The sequence below is a fragment of the Rhinatrema bivittatum genome, chromosome 4, assembly GCF_901001135.1.
Source record: "Rhinatrema bivittatum chromosome 4, aRhiBiv1.1, whole genome shotgun sequence".
Lineage (NCBI taxonomy): Eukaryota > Metazoa > Chordata > Amphibia > Gymnophiona > Rhinatrematidae > Rhinatrema > Rhinatrema bivittatum.
In genome coordinates this window covers 358,977,680-358,994,086 of record NC_042618.1, presented here as the reverse complement: position 1 = coordinate 358,994,086, position 16,407 = coordinate 358,977,680, and the positions used below count along the sequence as shown (strand labels likewise).

The 16,407-nt window shown below is 41.3% G+C and overlaps 1 protein-coding gene across 1 annotated transcript in view; it reads right to left on the bottom strand.

The window, feature by feature from the left end:
- Positions 1-11,722, bottom strand: part of ATP2B2 (ATPase plasma membrane Ca2+ transporting 2) — a 1,801,891-nt gene extending 1,790,169 nt beyond the window's left edge. The window contains exon 1 of the mRNA XM_029600768.1: positions 11,492-11,722. The gene's annotated coding sequence lies outside the window, so the exon portion shown is untranslated. The remainder of the gene's footprint in view (positions 1-11,491) is intronic.
- Between the last annotated feature and the right edge of the window lie 4,685 nt (positions 11,723-16,407).

Below are 16,407 nucleotides of genomic sequence, written 5' to 3'. Positions count from 1 at the left end.
TATCAGAAAGGGGAGAGAAACAGATGGAAAAATCTGCACCTTCCCCTTGCGCTTGGGAGGCATTTCAGAGGAAAAAGCTTGTCTTTCCAAAACAGGCTGGAGCTACTCATTTTCACGTCCTCTCTGTGTGGCCATCTTGACTCCTCCCGGTGGGGACAAATTCTACATTACATACAATAGATTCAGAGGCAGTAGTACACCTTTTATAGTTGTGGGCCCAAAGAGCTTGATGTTAGAAAATCAGACGTAATGGTAAAGGAGAAAATGACAAAAACGTATTACTAATAAAAGTATCAGTACTAAGCGACTATTGAATAAAACCGGCTAACTTTAGGACAGCTCTTTGGCCATACCAGACTTAGGCCTGGATTTATAAAAATGCACTAAATATTGCTTGCGATAGGAAAAGGGGTGTGCTTTATGGTAATAGGCTGTTTATCGCAAAGTGCACTACCTTAGTGCTTCACATAGGTATTACTGCAAATTGTGATAACTTTTTTGCACTTTGTGGTAAGTGCCAGAATTGTTGTAATTCCTACCTACAACCATTGGGAGAGAGAGACTAGCCATAATGCCCTCATACTAAGTAGGTATTTATACCTCTATATGAGGCCCACCTAGTTACTCGAGGAGAGGTTTAGGTATTAGTGTAGGGGTTAGAGGCCACTTTGACATTCAGAGTGAGACATACGAACAGAACAGTGCTCTCTTGTGAAGATTTGATGACCTTTGGAGTGAGGAAACTCACCAAAAGATGAGATTTGTGCAATGTTCCCTCAACCTAGCATGATGGACTCTCTACCTGGGTAACATCAAACTAGGCTGAGAGAACATTGCACAAATCTCTTTAGGTGAGTTTCCTCACTCCGAAGGTCATCAAATCTTCACAAGAGAGCACTGTTCTGTTCGTATGTCTCACTCTGAATGTCAAAGTGTACCCTAACCCCTACACTAATACCTAAACCTCACCTCTAGTAACCCTCTTAGCTTAAAATACTAAAAACGCTATTTGCGAAAACATCGCAAAGCGTGATAAAGCCATATTGCACGGCTTAATGAAAAAAGTGTAGTTAAAGCCGTGCGATATGGCATCGCAAAACTGTGAAGCCAGCCCACTGCCACAAATCCTGCCCCAAACTCCTCCCCTTTTTCTGATTTGCATCACACCATGCGTTATGGTGCTTTCACATGCATTAGAGGTTTTCGCATGCATTAAAGGTGCTTAACGCATGCAAAAACACCTTAACACATGCGAAAACGCCATATAGCACTTTGATAAATGATCCCCTTAGCCAGCTAAGTCATCCAGCTAATTCTGAATATCAGAGTTAGCCGGCTAAATTAACTAGCTAACTGAATATCAGTTAGCCATTTTAACTTAGCCAGCTAACTCAACTCCTCCCAGTTATGCCCCCAGAATGCCACTAATTTATTCAGCTAAATTCTAGCTTCCTAAGCTGGCTAAAAGTTAGTCAGATATGTGCCCAAATATTCATTCAGCTGGCTAACTTCTGAGTTATACATTAATCAAATCATGGAACAATACTGTTCAATCGCTATACTGAAGAATACTCTTTTTATTCCAATTGATCAACTTATTACTTTTTGTTTAAAAAGTAAGTAACTTTAAAGCCTACACGTCTATGGTATTTAGTGAACTCTTTCTCGCTTCTAATAATGCGACACCATTTTTTTTATAAATTCACTGAAGAAATTTTTTGTTGGAATAGGTTGAAAGTTTCATATACTCGTGTAGGCGTCCCTGCACCTCAGATGCATATATAATCATTAACTTCCAACCTCCTCCTTATGCGAATTTTTTTTTTCTTTTTGCAGTGTTAAAGTCCCAATTATATTATATGACATCCATTAAGCTAACATATGCTCTACTATTGTTACAATGTTTCTGTGAAGTATTACCTTTTTTTCAATATATCTTCCCACAACGTTGTTTGTTATTTGCTGTTAGAGTAGATATTAAAGAGTGAGTACCTTAACCCTTCTGTTTGATATAAATCTGTTGTTAAAGTCCCGACATGTACATGTTTCAGATGGATCATCTTTCCTCAGTGGAGTCTACTCTGTAAAACAAAGCTGCAACAGACGGGTCATTACCACACTGTCCTTTGTAGAAAACCGTGTCCCGGTGTGAATATCTCCAGTATTCCTCCTATATTCCACAGAGTTCACTATTCATAACATATCCAAATGCAGATCTCTTCTACTCTCTGATGTTCAAATCAACACTGGATGTCAACTGACCCAGTATAAAATCTGATCCCCTATATCCGCAACCTCCGACACAGTGGCCATTTGCTGCTGTGTCGGAGGATTGCGTGCCAGCAAGCTGCCGGCACACGCAACCTGCGCCTGCCTCCAGGCAGGCACAAAAGGTTTGATAAAAATTTGGGGGGGGGGGGTTAGAGTAGCGCTGAGGGGGGGAAGGTTAGGGAAAGGGGTGAGAAGTGTGCATCCCCTTGCGTGTGCCGACCCCTGATTTTATAACTTGCGTATGCAAGTTATAAAATCGTCCGTACATGTGTGCGTGCCGGGTAGCGCGCGCACATGTACGTCCGAGCGCAGGTCTTAAAATCTACCCCACAATGAACAACATTGTTGCAGAACCCTACATGCTAGCAGAAACAGACCTTTACCAAATAAAGAATAGTTAATCGCATAAGACAAAAGAAATGCCATGCTGGATGAGACCAAAGTTCATCCAGCCCAGTATCCTGTCTGACATTGGTCAATGTAGATCACAAGTACATGGAAGATCCCAAATGTGGTTCCACAAATCATGAATGCGCATCAAAAACTAAAATGGAAACCCCAGTAAGCCAGACATTGTATGCAGTGCAAAACTGCAAAATTAGAAACAGAAATACATTTCCTCCCATGCTTAAGCCAAGCCCCCATCATCATTCTTGTGAAGAGTGTGGGGGGGGGGGGGTATGTTGTGGCTGCTGAGCTTCTGTCATTGTTCTTGAGGAGAAAGGAGTTGCTTTGTTATGTAACACTCACCCCCAACACCCAGGAAACAACAAACATAACACTTCCCAACACACCTATGTGATATTTATTTATTTTATTTATTTATTTAGAAGCTGTTATATACCAATGAACGTTGCGAACATCTCATCGGTTTACATTAAACAGAATGCAGCTAAAAGAGCTTTACACTGAAACAGAGAACAATAATAAAATTCCATTAAACTTAAAAATCACAATAAGAGAAAACAACTGATGGAAGAAATTGCATAATAATAATAATAATAATAATATGTGTCTAATAATACTAATAACAGTATAAGTATTTACAGGTATTTACATGAATAAAGCCAGCGAGTAATATAAGTCAGAGTGAGGCTTTAGGTGTATGCTTGCTTGAAGAGGTGGGTTTTCAAGTTTTGTTTGAATTTTTTCGAACATGATTCTTGGCGTAAGGAGGATGGGAGGTTGTTCCATAGCATGGGCCCTGCCAATGATAGGGCTCGAGCTTTGGTGGAACATAGTTTGAATTGTTTAGGTGATGGAGTGAGTAGTGTTGCTCTATGTTGATGCCTTGTGGGTCTATTCGTGTTGTGAAAGCTGAGGTGTTCTGTGAACCATTGCATATTTTGATTGTGTAGGGCTTTGTGGATTAGCGTAAGAGTTTTGTATGATATTCTCGCAGTGACTGGTAACCAATATAGGTGTTTCAGTACTGGGGTTATGTGGTCGTTTCTGTGGGTGTTTGTGAGGATCCGTGCAGCTGCATTTTGTAGTAATTGCAGCGGTTGCAGTGTGCTTTTGGGTAAGCCTACGAGCAGGGCATTACAGTAGTCGATTTTAGATAGTATGAAGGCTTGAAGAATAGTGCGAAAGTCGCTGAGATGTAGAAGGGGTTTAAGTTTCTTAAGGGAGTGTAGTTTGAAGTAACAGTCCTTGAGAGTGTTATTAATGAATTTCTTGAATGTGAGGTGATTGTCAATAGTGATGCCAAGGCTGCGCACAGGTTGGTTGGAGGTAGTGGGGGAGAGGAGAGTGCTGCCTGGCTGCAGGGGTGAAGGAATGTTTGGTGGTGTGATATGGAGCAGCTCAGTTTTAGCAGTGTTAAGTGCGAGGTAGTTGTTTGTCAGGAGAGTGTTAATGAGCGCTAAGGTGGAATTCAAGGTCTCGGTGGCTTTGTGATATGTGTCATTTACCGGTATAAGGACAGCAATATTTTGCTCCCCTCTCCCCTTGCCCAGCACCAGGGATCTAGCAAAACTCCAGAAATAGTCCAGATTCTGGCACTGAAGATTTAATGCTAAAAATGCAGCGCCATGCATTTGGACTGCAAAAACCAAAGGGAGTGACTTGGGGGTGATATCATCGGATTATCTTAAGGTGGCCAGTGGATAAGGTGATGGCAAAAGCCAGGTGGATGCTTGGCTACATAGGGAGAGAAATGGTCAGTGAAAAAAGGAGGTGATATCACCGCTGTATAAGTCCCTGGTGAGACTCATTTGGAATACTGTGTACATTCAGGAAGACCAGGTTCCAAATCCCAGTGCCGCTCCTTGTGACCTTGGACAAGTTACTTTACCCTTTGTTGCCTCAGGTACAAACCTAGATTGTGAGCCCTCTGGGGATAGAGAAATTCCTACAATACCTTAATGTAATCTGCTTCGAAGTGCCAAAAAAAGCAGCATATATATATAAATAAAAAATAAATATACATAAAATCTTCAAAAGGATACATACTGGTTGGAGTTGGTCCATATAGGGACACACAAACATGTATACCCTTGAGGAAAGGTAGTGCCCCCCCCTCCCCCCGCTTGTTTACATATGCCACTGCTGTGGTGCTGTTGGACAAGACTCTGACTGCCTTCCCTTTTATCAGTGGAAGTATTGTTTCTTAGCTCCCTGGATTAACTGACTGTCAGTACACCCCCCATCCACCCAGGCTAGCTTCCATGGTGAATATGACCCAGGGTTACCCCCTTCTGTAAATTGGAGTGCTGTAGCCACCAATCTAGACTCCTCCTTCCACCCAAGCGTATCTGGAAAAAATGCTGATTATCCCTGGAGGAGGGAGACCAGAACGACAACAGGGACTGCTATAGTTGCTGCACCAGCACGATCACCTTAAGATGCTGCAATTTTTTTTTAACTTTTTATTTTTTCCAAAGAGCAAGCATAGTAACAAGTACATCAAAATCCTTGCCAAAGTAATACATTAAAAAAAAAAAAGAATACAGTACAAGACATGATCGAAACACCCAATACTTAACAATGGCCAATACCTGGGTATTATGGGGAGGAATCCCCCACCCTTAACTTAAATTGGCCACCCAATATGGACCCCAAATTCTGTCATATAACAAAAATTTGTGCAGTAGTGTGTAAAATGAGCTGTTCGCGCTAATGCGACATCATGGGAACCGATTTCTGCAGGGTGGTGATTGCAAAACACACAGCATCACAGCATGAATCATATGCACATTCAACTTGAACTGGTCCCACCGAAGAGGTTGTTTGCACATTTCTCCCAACAAACAAACCTCTGTTGTGAGCTGTATCGTGGCCCCTAGCACTCTTGAAATTTCAGTCTGCACCTCCTTTCAGAATGACTGAGTAGACAGACATGACCACCACATGTGCAAGAATGTACCCACCCAGCCACCACCCCACCAGCACACTCCTGATGCAGACGGGGAGAAAGAGGTGAAAAATACCTGGTATCTATAAGCCCTAAGTATTAGTTTGTACATACATGGGGAAACCATAAAGATCTCTGGGGCTGGCCTTGCACAATGTCCAGGAACCATTGGTCCATCATAATTTAGGTCCACCCCACATAGTACCTCAACAGGCAGCTGTCCACTGGTACCAACATCAGAAGGACCCACTAAGAATCATTGGGCTGAACTGTCACCTATCACAGAAAACTTAGCCTTTGCTCTTCTGGCTCCCCCAAAAGGGGTGATTTTTACTCTGTGTGCCTGAAGGGAAACATATCAACATTCTATACCTGCGCAAGTCCCAGGAGCCTAGATCTTCATGACCCTGAACGCTCCCTATCCTCAGGAACTCTCTGGAACTTTTACTCCACCCGATCCTTTACGAGGTTTTCCAATTCCTCCCCGAAAAGCAGGTTCCCTTTAAAGAGTAATCATCGGTGCCTCCTGGCTCCTACTCCTGAGGCCAGTGCCCAAGATGACATTCTCACCAGGTCATACATATCATCTGCTAAGAATGCTATGGCTGACTCTAGGTAAGCCGTTTCAGTGTTTTCCGGGAGGTGCTGGAGCCAGCACAAAGCTGCCCAGGTAATGTAACCTCCGCAAATGGAGGCCTGCAGAGCCATAGAATTTGTAGAAAAGTCCTACTTGAGAATTAATTCTACCTTCCTGTCCAGAGGAAGCTTCAGGGCTGTTCCTCCTGCCACAGAAATCGTGATCTTGTGCATAAATTGCCAAGACTAGAGCATCAACTCATGGAACTCTGAGATTATTCTTCTCCCCCAGAGGCAAGAGGTAAATTTTACTTAAAACTCTACCCCCCCCCCTTCAGCCCTCCCTAGGGGCTATCCCACTCTGTAAGGACTATGTGCCTCAGGACGCTATGCAAAGGGAATGCTTTCAGCAGTTTCCTAACTTTCTGGAGGACAGGGTCTCCTTTTATGGGATCCTTGGGGACGGTGTCTACTATCCTAGGGCTGATAATATGCTGGAAATGAGGACTGGCATAACCATATTATGGTCGCATTATCTTCCTTGGAGAAGAACTCCCGGTGAGCCCCCTGGACTGTCTCCTCCCTTGACCAAGAGGCTTCCCTGGAGTCCTGCATTCCCTTGAGGTACAAAGGGGAGATTTCAGAGGTTTCCCTTGGTCATTTGGGTGCTGCCCCTTTGGGTGTTTGCTACACCCTGGAATTGGGATGGAGAGGGTTCTCTGGGCTTCTGCATAGCATTATATGCTTGAAGCATTATCATTACAAAGTCTGGGAGGAAAAAAACTCTACCAGGGCCCTAGCTGTCCCACCCAAGCTACCCCCCTGCCATTATATCCAGTGGAAAGGAAACAAGATCCTGTTCCCCCATAGGGGGCAGGGGGCTCCTCTTTCCTAATACAAGCTGGCCTGGCTGAATCACTGAATCTGCCTTTGTCTGCTCTTCCCTAGGAGCAGGAAGTGAGGTGCTGACTTCCTCCCTGGGAACCTTGGTCTGGCTCACCCTCACAGACAGGGCAAAATGAGCCAGCTACACTCAGGACTTGCTTAGTCCAACAGGCAGAGCACCTTCTGTCCCTGTGCATAATCACAGGGCCTAGAAAGTGATACCTCAACAGAACTGCTGCTCCTCCCTCTAGACTGATTTTGCTGCTCTCTGCAGACCACGGTGCTGATCTACCGCAGCTATGGTGAAACACCTCTCTCCCTTGAAAGCGCCATAACACTACTCCCTCCCCTCAGCTCCGAATCTGGCCCCATAGTTACTCACCACCTCCAGGGCCCATGCTTCTCCAGACCTAACACCCCCCTTCTTTTTATATATATATATATATATATATATATATATATATATATATATATATATATATATATATATATAACTTTGTTATGCCACACAGACCATAGAGATAAACAAAGATGAGGAGAGAGAGAGAGGAGAGTGGTCTTGCAGCCCTCCTATTCTCTTCAAAGTTGGGGAATTCTTTCCTGGAGAATCCACAGTCTTTTCAAGGTACTGGGATTACTCCCACAAACTCAACCAGGACCAAGCCTGGGAGAAATGCTCCCATTGGAAAAATCAGTCCCTAAGGCTGTTATCCCAGGAGCAAAATAGGGCTCAACTAGGCCAGAGCTGCACTTAGGCTCTATGAGCCAATGTCTTCATGTATCCATAGTTGATGGAGTCAGAGACTATTGGCAATGGCCTAGGACCTATAGGACTCTTATAGCCCAGAGTAAAGTCATAAAAGAGGTGGGTCCTCTGTCTCCATTAGCTGTGGAGGAAGGAAATCCCACATGTGAAGACTGGTCTAGCAGGAAGATAAGGAAGAACTGTGTTAGATGATGCTTCAAGAGAAGCCGAACTGAGATGGCCACAGGAGATTTAGAGTAAATTAATTGTCAAGCAGCATCGAACTAATTTGTGCAACAAATCTGGTTACTTAGCAAGGTATTGCTGTAACTCTGGAATCTCGCATAAGGGGACTGTAAAAACTTTATTATTTGTTAAAAGTGGTATTGTAGAATTGTGCCAGGGATACGTAGACTGGGATTGGTCTTAAAAGTCTCAGCAGTGTTATAAATGAAAACTGAATGGTAATTAACCAGCTGTGATAATAGAGAACTGCAGAGTGTGACTGGATCCACATCAGATATCTGGTGGGAAAAGCCCACCAAGCCATGACAACAAGATATAAAAATGGACAATCTGTTAAATCTATAGTTATTAATGTAATACTAAATAGGAATAGTTTAATACATGAAAATACATCATCAAAAGCAGAACACTGTGGTAACTTAATAGCATATACTAATGTTATAATTCATGCTAACTACTAAAAAAGTTATAATCTTGAAAGAAAACTTCCGATTAAAAAAAAATTAAGTGGCTAATAATATTTTTGTGTATAGCTGAAATTATATGCACATAAGTAAAAATAAATTATGTTAGATAAGAACGATAAGGCCCATTTAGTCTGCTTAGCTCCATTCCTGCTGCAGTGTCATAGTTGATCTTTGAGTTTTCCCTCATTTCTTCATAATCAGCAGTTCTCTGAGCCTATCCCAGGCTTTCTTGATACCTGTCACTGTTTCTTTCTCCACCACCCTTTCAGTAAAGTAAAATTTCTTGGTATTGCTCCTGAGTCTACCCCAGTGAAATACAGCAGAATTAACTAAATAAGCATAACAGAGATGGAGATAGTGGGTTCTATTTTTAGAACTTGTTGATGTGATTGCATCATCAAATCTGAATGTGCTAAAATTAGCCAATTTGATCATTTCAGCTGAAGCTATGAAATTCTCTGTTCTATGCTTTTATAAATTTATAAAACACGAGAAATGAAGAGGGCAGTTTTTCTCCTTTACAATCAGGAGCAGTTTTTTGGGGTTTTTTTAACCATATTTTGGAGAGGGAATCCTTAACCTTTAACTTTTCTCCAGCATTAATATGCAGCTGTTACCAGACGCATAAAGAACAGCAATCAACAACATAGAGCAGTGTAAAACCTATTTCTGAACAATTTACTTTAAAAAAATGTTAAATCTGTAAGAGCTCTAACAAAAAAAAAATGGAGAGGCAGCACCTGATTTTCAGTTAACCATCATACATTAAATAACCTGCCAAAAACTCAAAAGAGTTTGAAAGGAATACATTACCCTTGGATTCCCTGACTCTAGCTAAGGCACTGATGTGTGCAGTTGCATGTACTGTGTGTTGTTACTAGGCCTGTACACACAGGGCTGGATTAAAGATGACGGCACTCATAAGGTAAGGGGGTTCCCTCCTTCACCTTGGAAAGCAGAGAGCAGCAAAAGGAATCCCAGTTTTTAGACTCCTGTGCCTAAATCTGGCCTAAATCTGGCCTTGGCTGTGCATGGGGAAAATGTTATTCATTTGTCTTGTTTTTTGGTTTTTTTTTATTTTGTAACATTGTTTTAAATTATGTCTGTAAATAAGATTTTATGCACATAAAAAAATGTATGCACGTAAAGTAATAAAATGGATGCACATCCTCTGTTAGAATACCAACTAAAATACAGCTACAAAACTAAATGATCAGTCAATTGGAAAGCAGTTGCCTCAAAGTAAAATAAAAGTTTAATAGCAAATGCTCAGCATACTAGGACTTGATACTTTCACAAAAGTTCTTTCAATTTTTAGACAATTATGGTATTCAAACTGGCTTAGGGCCCAGTAAAGCTTTATCCACTCATACTAGTCAATAATTGTATAACTGAGGAGCAGCTACTGCATTACCATGCCACTTCCGCACTGCAGGTTAGTTTCAGAATACCTGTCAAATCTCCCATTAATTCACAATAATTTGGTAGAAGAGTGGCAAAATGTATGCTATGGCAAGTCACTTGCACACTTACAACTACATTTACAACGTATGGCTGCTAGATAACAGTAATTTACTATGACATACAACTCAATTTACATCACCTCTTAAATAAAAAGCTAAATCAGCAAACCTGAGGCAACAAACTGCACCAGTCCCCTATTTTCAACAGCAAGGAATTTAAGCAAACTCTTCTTGAATCAAGTATGCAGTAGCAATTATCTAAAACAAACAAATTAGTAAAAATCAGAATGATTTATAACTCTTTGCTACAAAAAGAATCTTCAAACCTAAATATCTTTGCTTCAAATATGAAGCCAGGGGTACTAAGTTTTTTTTGGTTGGGGTTTTTTTTTTGTTTTGTTTTTTTTAGCAAGGACAAAAAAGAGGGGAATCTATTAATACATCCTAACAGTATAATAAGTAAATGACGATGTTCGTCCATGGAAAAGTTTGCTACTTGTGATCTACAAATCTGTAATGTACTGTACTTGGTTTCCAGATGTCTATAACTAGGTAACGTCAGTTTACTTAATTTACTACAGAGTAAACTACTTAATTTTGACAGTGCTTACTCATTTTAGTTTACGCTACAGACTTATCTGTTACAAAATTCATGATTAGTGACTGGCCAAATAAGAAAATATGAAACACTGCAGTGTACATAAATATTCCTGACAGTTTCTAGAACATAATATTTATTTATATTCCTGACTAGTACAATATCATTTCAAAGATTTACTCGGCTATTCTTTTGCACAGAGACAGTACCAAATTGGATACACAGAGTGAATACTTCTCTTCTAGTCTGCAAATATGCATACTGGAACTTCTACCCCGGGGCCCTGCAGTATTAGTATGAGTTTTTTAAATCCTCTCTGTTGGATGTGTGGTCTAAACACTCGCCTGTTCATCATGTAGCCAAAATACGGAAAGCACCTCATGGGAATTTGCTCTCAAAAGCAATGTATCTCATACTTAAACTCGGAGATCAATACCATCCTTGGAAACAGGTATGGGATTCACTGAAACAGTAATCATTGAAAATCCCCCGTCTGTCTGAACTCTACCGTTTCCTGCAGCAATCCCCTGTTCACCAAAACCACGAGCCTTCCATATCCAGCCTATCCAACTGTCCAGAAAGTGCATACATTAAAAAAAAAAAAAAAAAGGAACCCTGCTAATTGCATAATTTCTACGTGCATTACAAAAGGACTATGATGGGACAGGAGCTCAGCCTGCATAAAACTGTCCCTGACGGCAGCTCAAGGTCAACTAATAAGATGCCTTCAACCTGTTTCTACATTCAGCACAAATGCTCGAACTTTCTTTATTTTACAACATGAGACTAGATAGACTTTTCTCGCAACAGTATTAAAAAAAAAAGAAAATGTATAGGTAGAAAGAAAGAGCTCTCATGCAGTTACTAACAAAACGTTGCCCTTACCTCAGGCTGATGAAGAGAAAGCAGAGGGGGCGGGGAGGCTGTTCCTGCCGGCACCGGTGATGTCGTTGCTAAGTCACACCAGCTCTCTGCTTCTCTGAGCACTGACTGCAGATAAAGGCACGGGGCGCGGGAAACACGACCAAACCATTTCGCGCCCGGAGCTCGGCACGCGCGCTTCCAGTCCTCGGGATCCCTCCACACGCAACGCTGCCCGAGTAGCCAGCCCCTATGCCTGCTCCCTCCCACAGTCAGGCGCTTTCACGGTGTCCTCTGCTTTCCTGCAGCTCTCAAAACTTAAGAAATGAAATGAACTGGGGTAGGGAGGGGCGCAAACGTTCTTCTGCATTAACATGAGAGCCTGGTGTTTACCGCTGAGGTCTTTGAAAGTGAGGTTTCAACGTGCTCATAACATTTTTTTTTCTTATTCAGCAGTGACTAAAGGCAGCAACACAGCTAGAAAATAAGCAGAGATTCAAATCAGTAGCTGCTGCTGCAGCAGGGTCCCTGGGAACTGCTAGTTTCCTTAAAGTGCAGTCAGCACTTAACATGCATATAAAAAAACCAGGTGCAATACGTTCTTTCTTTTAAAATATTCTTTTCTGACCATTTCCATTCCTGCATAAGTCCCTCCAGCTTGCAAACGCCAGTTTATTTTACTCAGATTAGTTACCTTTAGTTTTGCAAAAAGCCAGTCTACACCGTACATGCTGTAAGCTTAAGCGGCAAGAGAAACATATTGTACAGTACACTGTCACCCTTAACAGGAACAGACACATCTCTCCTCTTACTACAAAGATATTCCCCAAAGCAGACTGCACATGTCTGAAACTCAGCCCTCTGGGGCTAATGATTTCAATTTGGACCTGTGCACTGCTACTCTGGGATACAATGACACTTCCAAAACCCCAGGTTTAGCAGAAAAAGGAACAACTTGGAAACAGTATCCCTTGTCCCATAAACATCTTCTGGAACCACTTTTGGTGGAAGTGAACTGCCTGTAATGTATAATGCTAAGGACTAAACCTGAAAACTCACCTAGAAAACAACAAGGATTCACAGCAGCAGCAGCAGCAACAGGGTCCCTGGGTACTGCAAGGTGCCCTGGGAATGTTTACCTCTGAATCCCCTAGTTTTAAAGATACAGGCCTCATTTATCATTCAAAAAGATCTCATTTTCAGTTCTTTACCCTATTCCCCACCACCACCACCACCACAGCAAATGCATTCTTCCTGCTTCTTGCTAAGTTTTTATGAGGTTGAATTATTATGGGGTCCCCACAATTGCAGTATAAGACTGCTGACTGCACAAAAGGAGAGGAAAATAATTTATCTTGGAAATCACGTTCACAGTTAGCAATTCTACCTCCACTAATCTGAACAGACATTGCCAGAAATGCACGGTGCAATAAAGATTATAGGACTGTTCTTGAGCTGTCAGATGCTTGATGCTTCATCAGCACTATTTCAGAAATCTCTTAGGTAGTGCATGAAGGGGGAAGCAGGGAAAGCCAGAGAGAGAAAGCAAGGAGGGCTGGAGGTTGACAGAGCATGAGAGAGAGAAGAAGCTGGAGGAATGTGGAGATGAAGAGGTTTGGAAGATGAAGGTGCAAAAGGGAAATGGAGAGGAAAGGGAGTGAGACATAGAGAGGGGGTAGCTAAGTGAGGGCATGAGCGAGTAGAGACTGCAAGATGAGGGGTTTGTAGAGGGGGGAAGAGAGAGGGATATGGGCAGACATGGAAGAGGGGGGTGAGAGGGAGCTAGAGGAAGATGAAAAAGTCTGCTCTCTTGCTAAGCTTTCAAAAGGGAAACTTTGATAAAATGAGAAAAATTGTTTAAAAAAAAAACTGAAAGGAGCAGCTACAAAAGTAAAAAGTGTGCAAGAAGGCATGGTCATTGTTAAAAAAAATACCATTCTAGAAGCAGAGTCCAGATGTATTCCACACATTAAGAAAGGTGGAAAGAAGGCAAAATGATTACCAGCTTGGTTAAAAGGGGAGGTGAAAGAAGTTATTTTAGCCAAAAGATCTTCATTCAAAAATTGGAAGAAGGATCCAACAGAAGAAAAAAGGATAATGCATAAATATTGGCAAGTTAAATGTAAGACATTGATAAGACAGGCTAAGAGAGAATTTGAAAAGAAGTTGGCCATAGAGGCAAAAACTCACAATAAAAACTTTAAAAAATATATCTGAAGCAGAAAGCCTGTGAGGGAGTCAGTTGGACCGTTAGATGATCGAGGGGTTAAAGGGGCACTTAGAGAAGATAAGGCCATTGCAGAAAGATTAAATTATTTCTTTGATTCGGTATTTACTGAAGAGGATGTTGGGGAGGTACCCGTACTGGAGAAGGTTTTCAAGGACAATGATTCAGATGGACTGAATCAAATCATGGTGAACCTAGAAGATGTGGTAGACCTGATTGACAAACTGAAGAGTAGTAAATCACCTGGACTGGATGTTCTGAAGGAACTAAAAAATGAAATTTCAGACCTATTAGTAAAAATTTGTAACCTATCATTAAAATCATCCATTGTACCAGAAGACGGGAGGAATGCTAATGTAACCTCAATATTTAAAAAGGGCTCCAGGGGCGATCCAGGAAACTACACACTGGTTAGCCTGACTTCAGTGCCAGGAAAAATAGTGGAAAGTGTTCTAAACATCAAAATCACAGAACATATAGAAAGACATGGTTTAATGGAACAAAGTCAGCATGGCTTTACCCAAGGCAAGTCTTGCCTCACAAATCTTCACCTTTTTGAAGGAGTTAATAAACATGTGGATAAAGGTGAACTGGTAGATGTAGTATACTTGGATTTTCAGAAGGCATTTGACAAAGTTCCTCATGAGAGGCTTCTAGGAAAAGTAAAAAGTCATGGGATAGGTGGCGATGTCCTTTCGTGGATTGTAAACGTGCTAAAAGACAGGAAACAGAGAGTAGGATTAAATGGACAATTTTCTCAGTGGAAGGGAGTGAGCAGTGGAGTGCCTCAGGGATCTGTATTGGGACCCTTACTTTTCAATATATTTATAAATGATCTGGAAAGAAATACGATGAGTGAGATAATCAAATTTGCAGATGATACGAAATTGTTTAGAGTAGTTAAATCACAAGCAGATTGTGATAAATTGCAGGAAGACCTTGTGAGACTGGAAAATTGGGCATCAAAATGGCAGATGAAATTTAATGTGGATAAGTGCAAGGTGATGCATATAGGGAAAAGTAACCCATGCTATAGTTACACAATGTTAGGTTCCATATTAGGTGCTACAACCCAAGAAAGAGATCTAGGCGTCATAGTGGATAACACATTGAAATCGTCGGTTCAGTGTGCTGCGGCATTCAAAAAAGCAAACAGAATGTTGGGAATTATTAGAAAGGGAATGGTGAATAAAACAGAAAATATCATAATGCCTCTGTATCACTCCATGGTGAGACCGCACCTTGAATACTGTGTACAATTCTGGTCGCCGCATCTCAAAAAAGATATAATTGCGATGGAGAAGCTACAGAGAAGGGCTACCAAAATGATAAGGGGAATGGAACAGCTTGAGGAAAGACTAAAGAGGTTAGGACTTTTCAGCTTGGAGAAAAGACGGCTGAGGGGGGATATGATAGAGTGTTTAAAATCATGAGAGGTCTAGAACGGGTAGATGTGAATCGGTTATTTACTCTTTCGGATAATAGAAAGACTAGGGGGCACTCTATGAAGTTAGCATGTGGCACATTTAAAACTAATCGGAGAAAGTTCTTCTTCACTCAACACACAATTAAACTCTGGAATTTCTTGCCAGAGGATGTGGTTAGTGCAGTTAGTATAGATGTGTTTAAAAAAGGATTGGATAAGTTCTTGGAGGAAAAGTCCATTAACTGCTATTAATTAAGTTGACTTAGAAAATAGCCACTGCTATTACTAGCAACGGTAACATGGAATAGACATAGTTTTTGGGTACTTGCTAGGTTCTTATGGCCTGGATTGGCCACTGTTAGAAACAGGATGCTGGGCTTGATGGACCCTTGGTCTGACCCAGTATGGCATGTTCTTATGTTCTTAAGAGGGTTGAGACAGCAAGATTAAATCCGATGTATAAGAAGATATGTTTTATTGAGATGTTGTGTCAAATAAGAACATAAAATTTGCCATATTGGGTGAGACCAAAGGTCCATCAAGCTCAATATCCTGTTTCCAGCAATGGCCAATCCAGGTCACTTATACCTGGCACAATCCCAAAAGATCAATAGATTCCATGCTGCTTATCCCAGGGATAAAGAAGTAGATTTCCCCTTAATAATGGTTTATGGAGTTTTCTTCCAGGAACTTGTTTTTAGATGTCATGATTTGTTCTGTGAATTTATATACCACATACTCTGGAACAATCATCTCAGTTTACAAACAGTAAAACATACATCATTTTATCATAACAATAAAATAAAGTAAAATACAATTTAGGCAACTACATATGTTTCTATGGATTGTAGTATGCAAATGTATTTTAGTTTATTCGTGTGTGCTGTAAACCACCTGGCACACCTAAACAGAAGCAATGAAGGAGAGAGATGAGAGAGTTGGAAGGGGCCGATGCAATACGGCATGCTGAGCTGAGCGCACTTTTAACCTCCAGTCAGATGCGGGTAGAATAAGTGCTAATCAATCCCGTAATACAATAAGGAGATTGGTGCATATTCAATGCGCGCCCAAACGCGGAGTGAATCTAATAGCGATCATTACATGCAAATGCACATGAATGAGGCTATTAGGCATTCACTCCCGATGCAAAAAAAAAATGTGCATCTCATACGCACATTTAACTGTTATCTATTAACGCCTGCCTGGAGCAGGCGTTAATAGCTGTGCACATAAAAAGTACAGAAAATTGCTTTTCTGTACTGCCTCCACGTAATATTGTTGCGATAT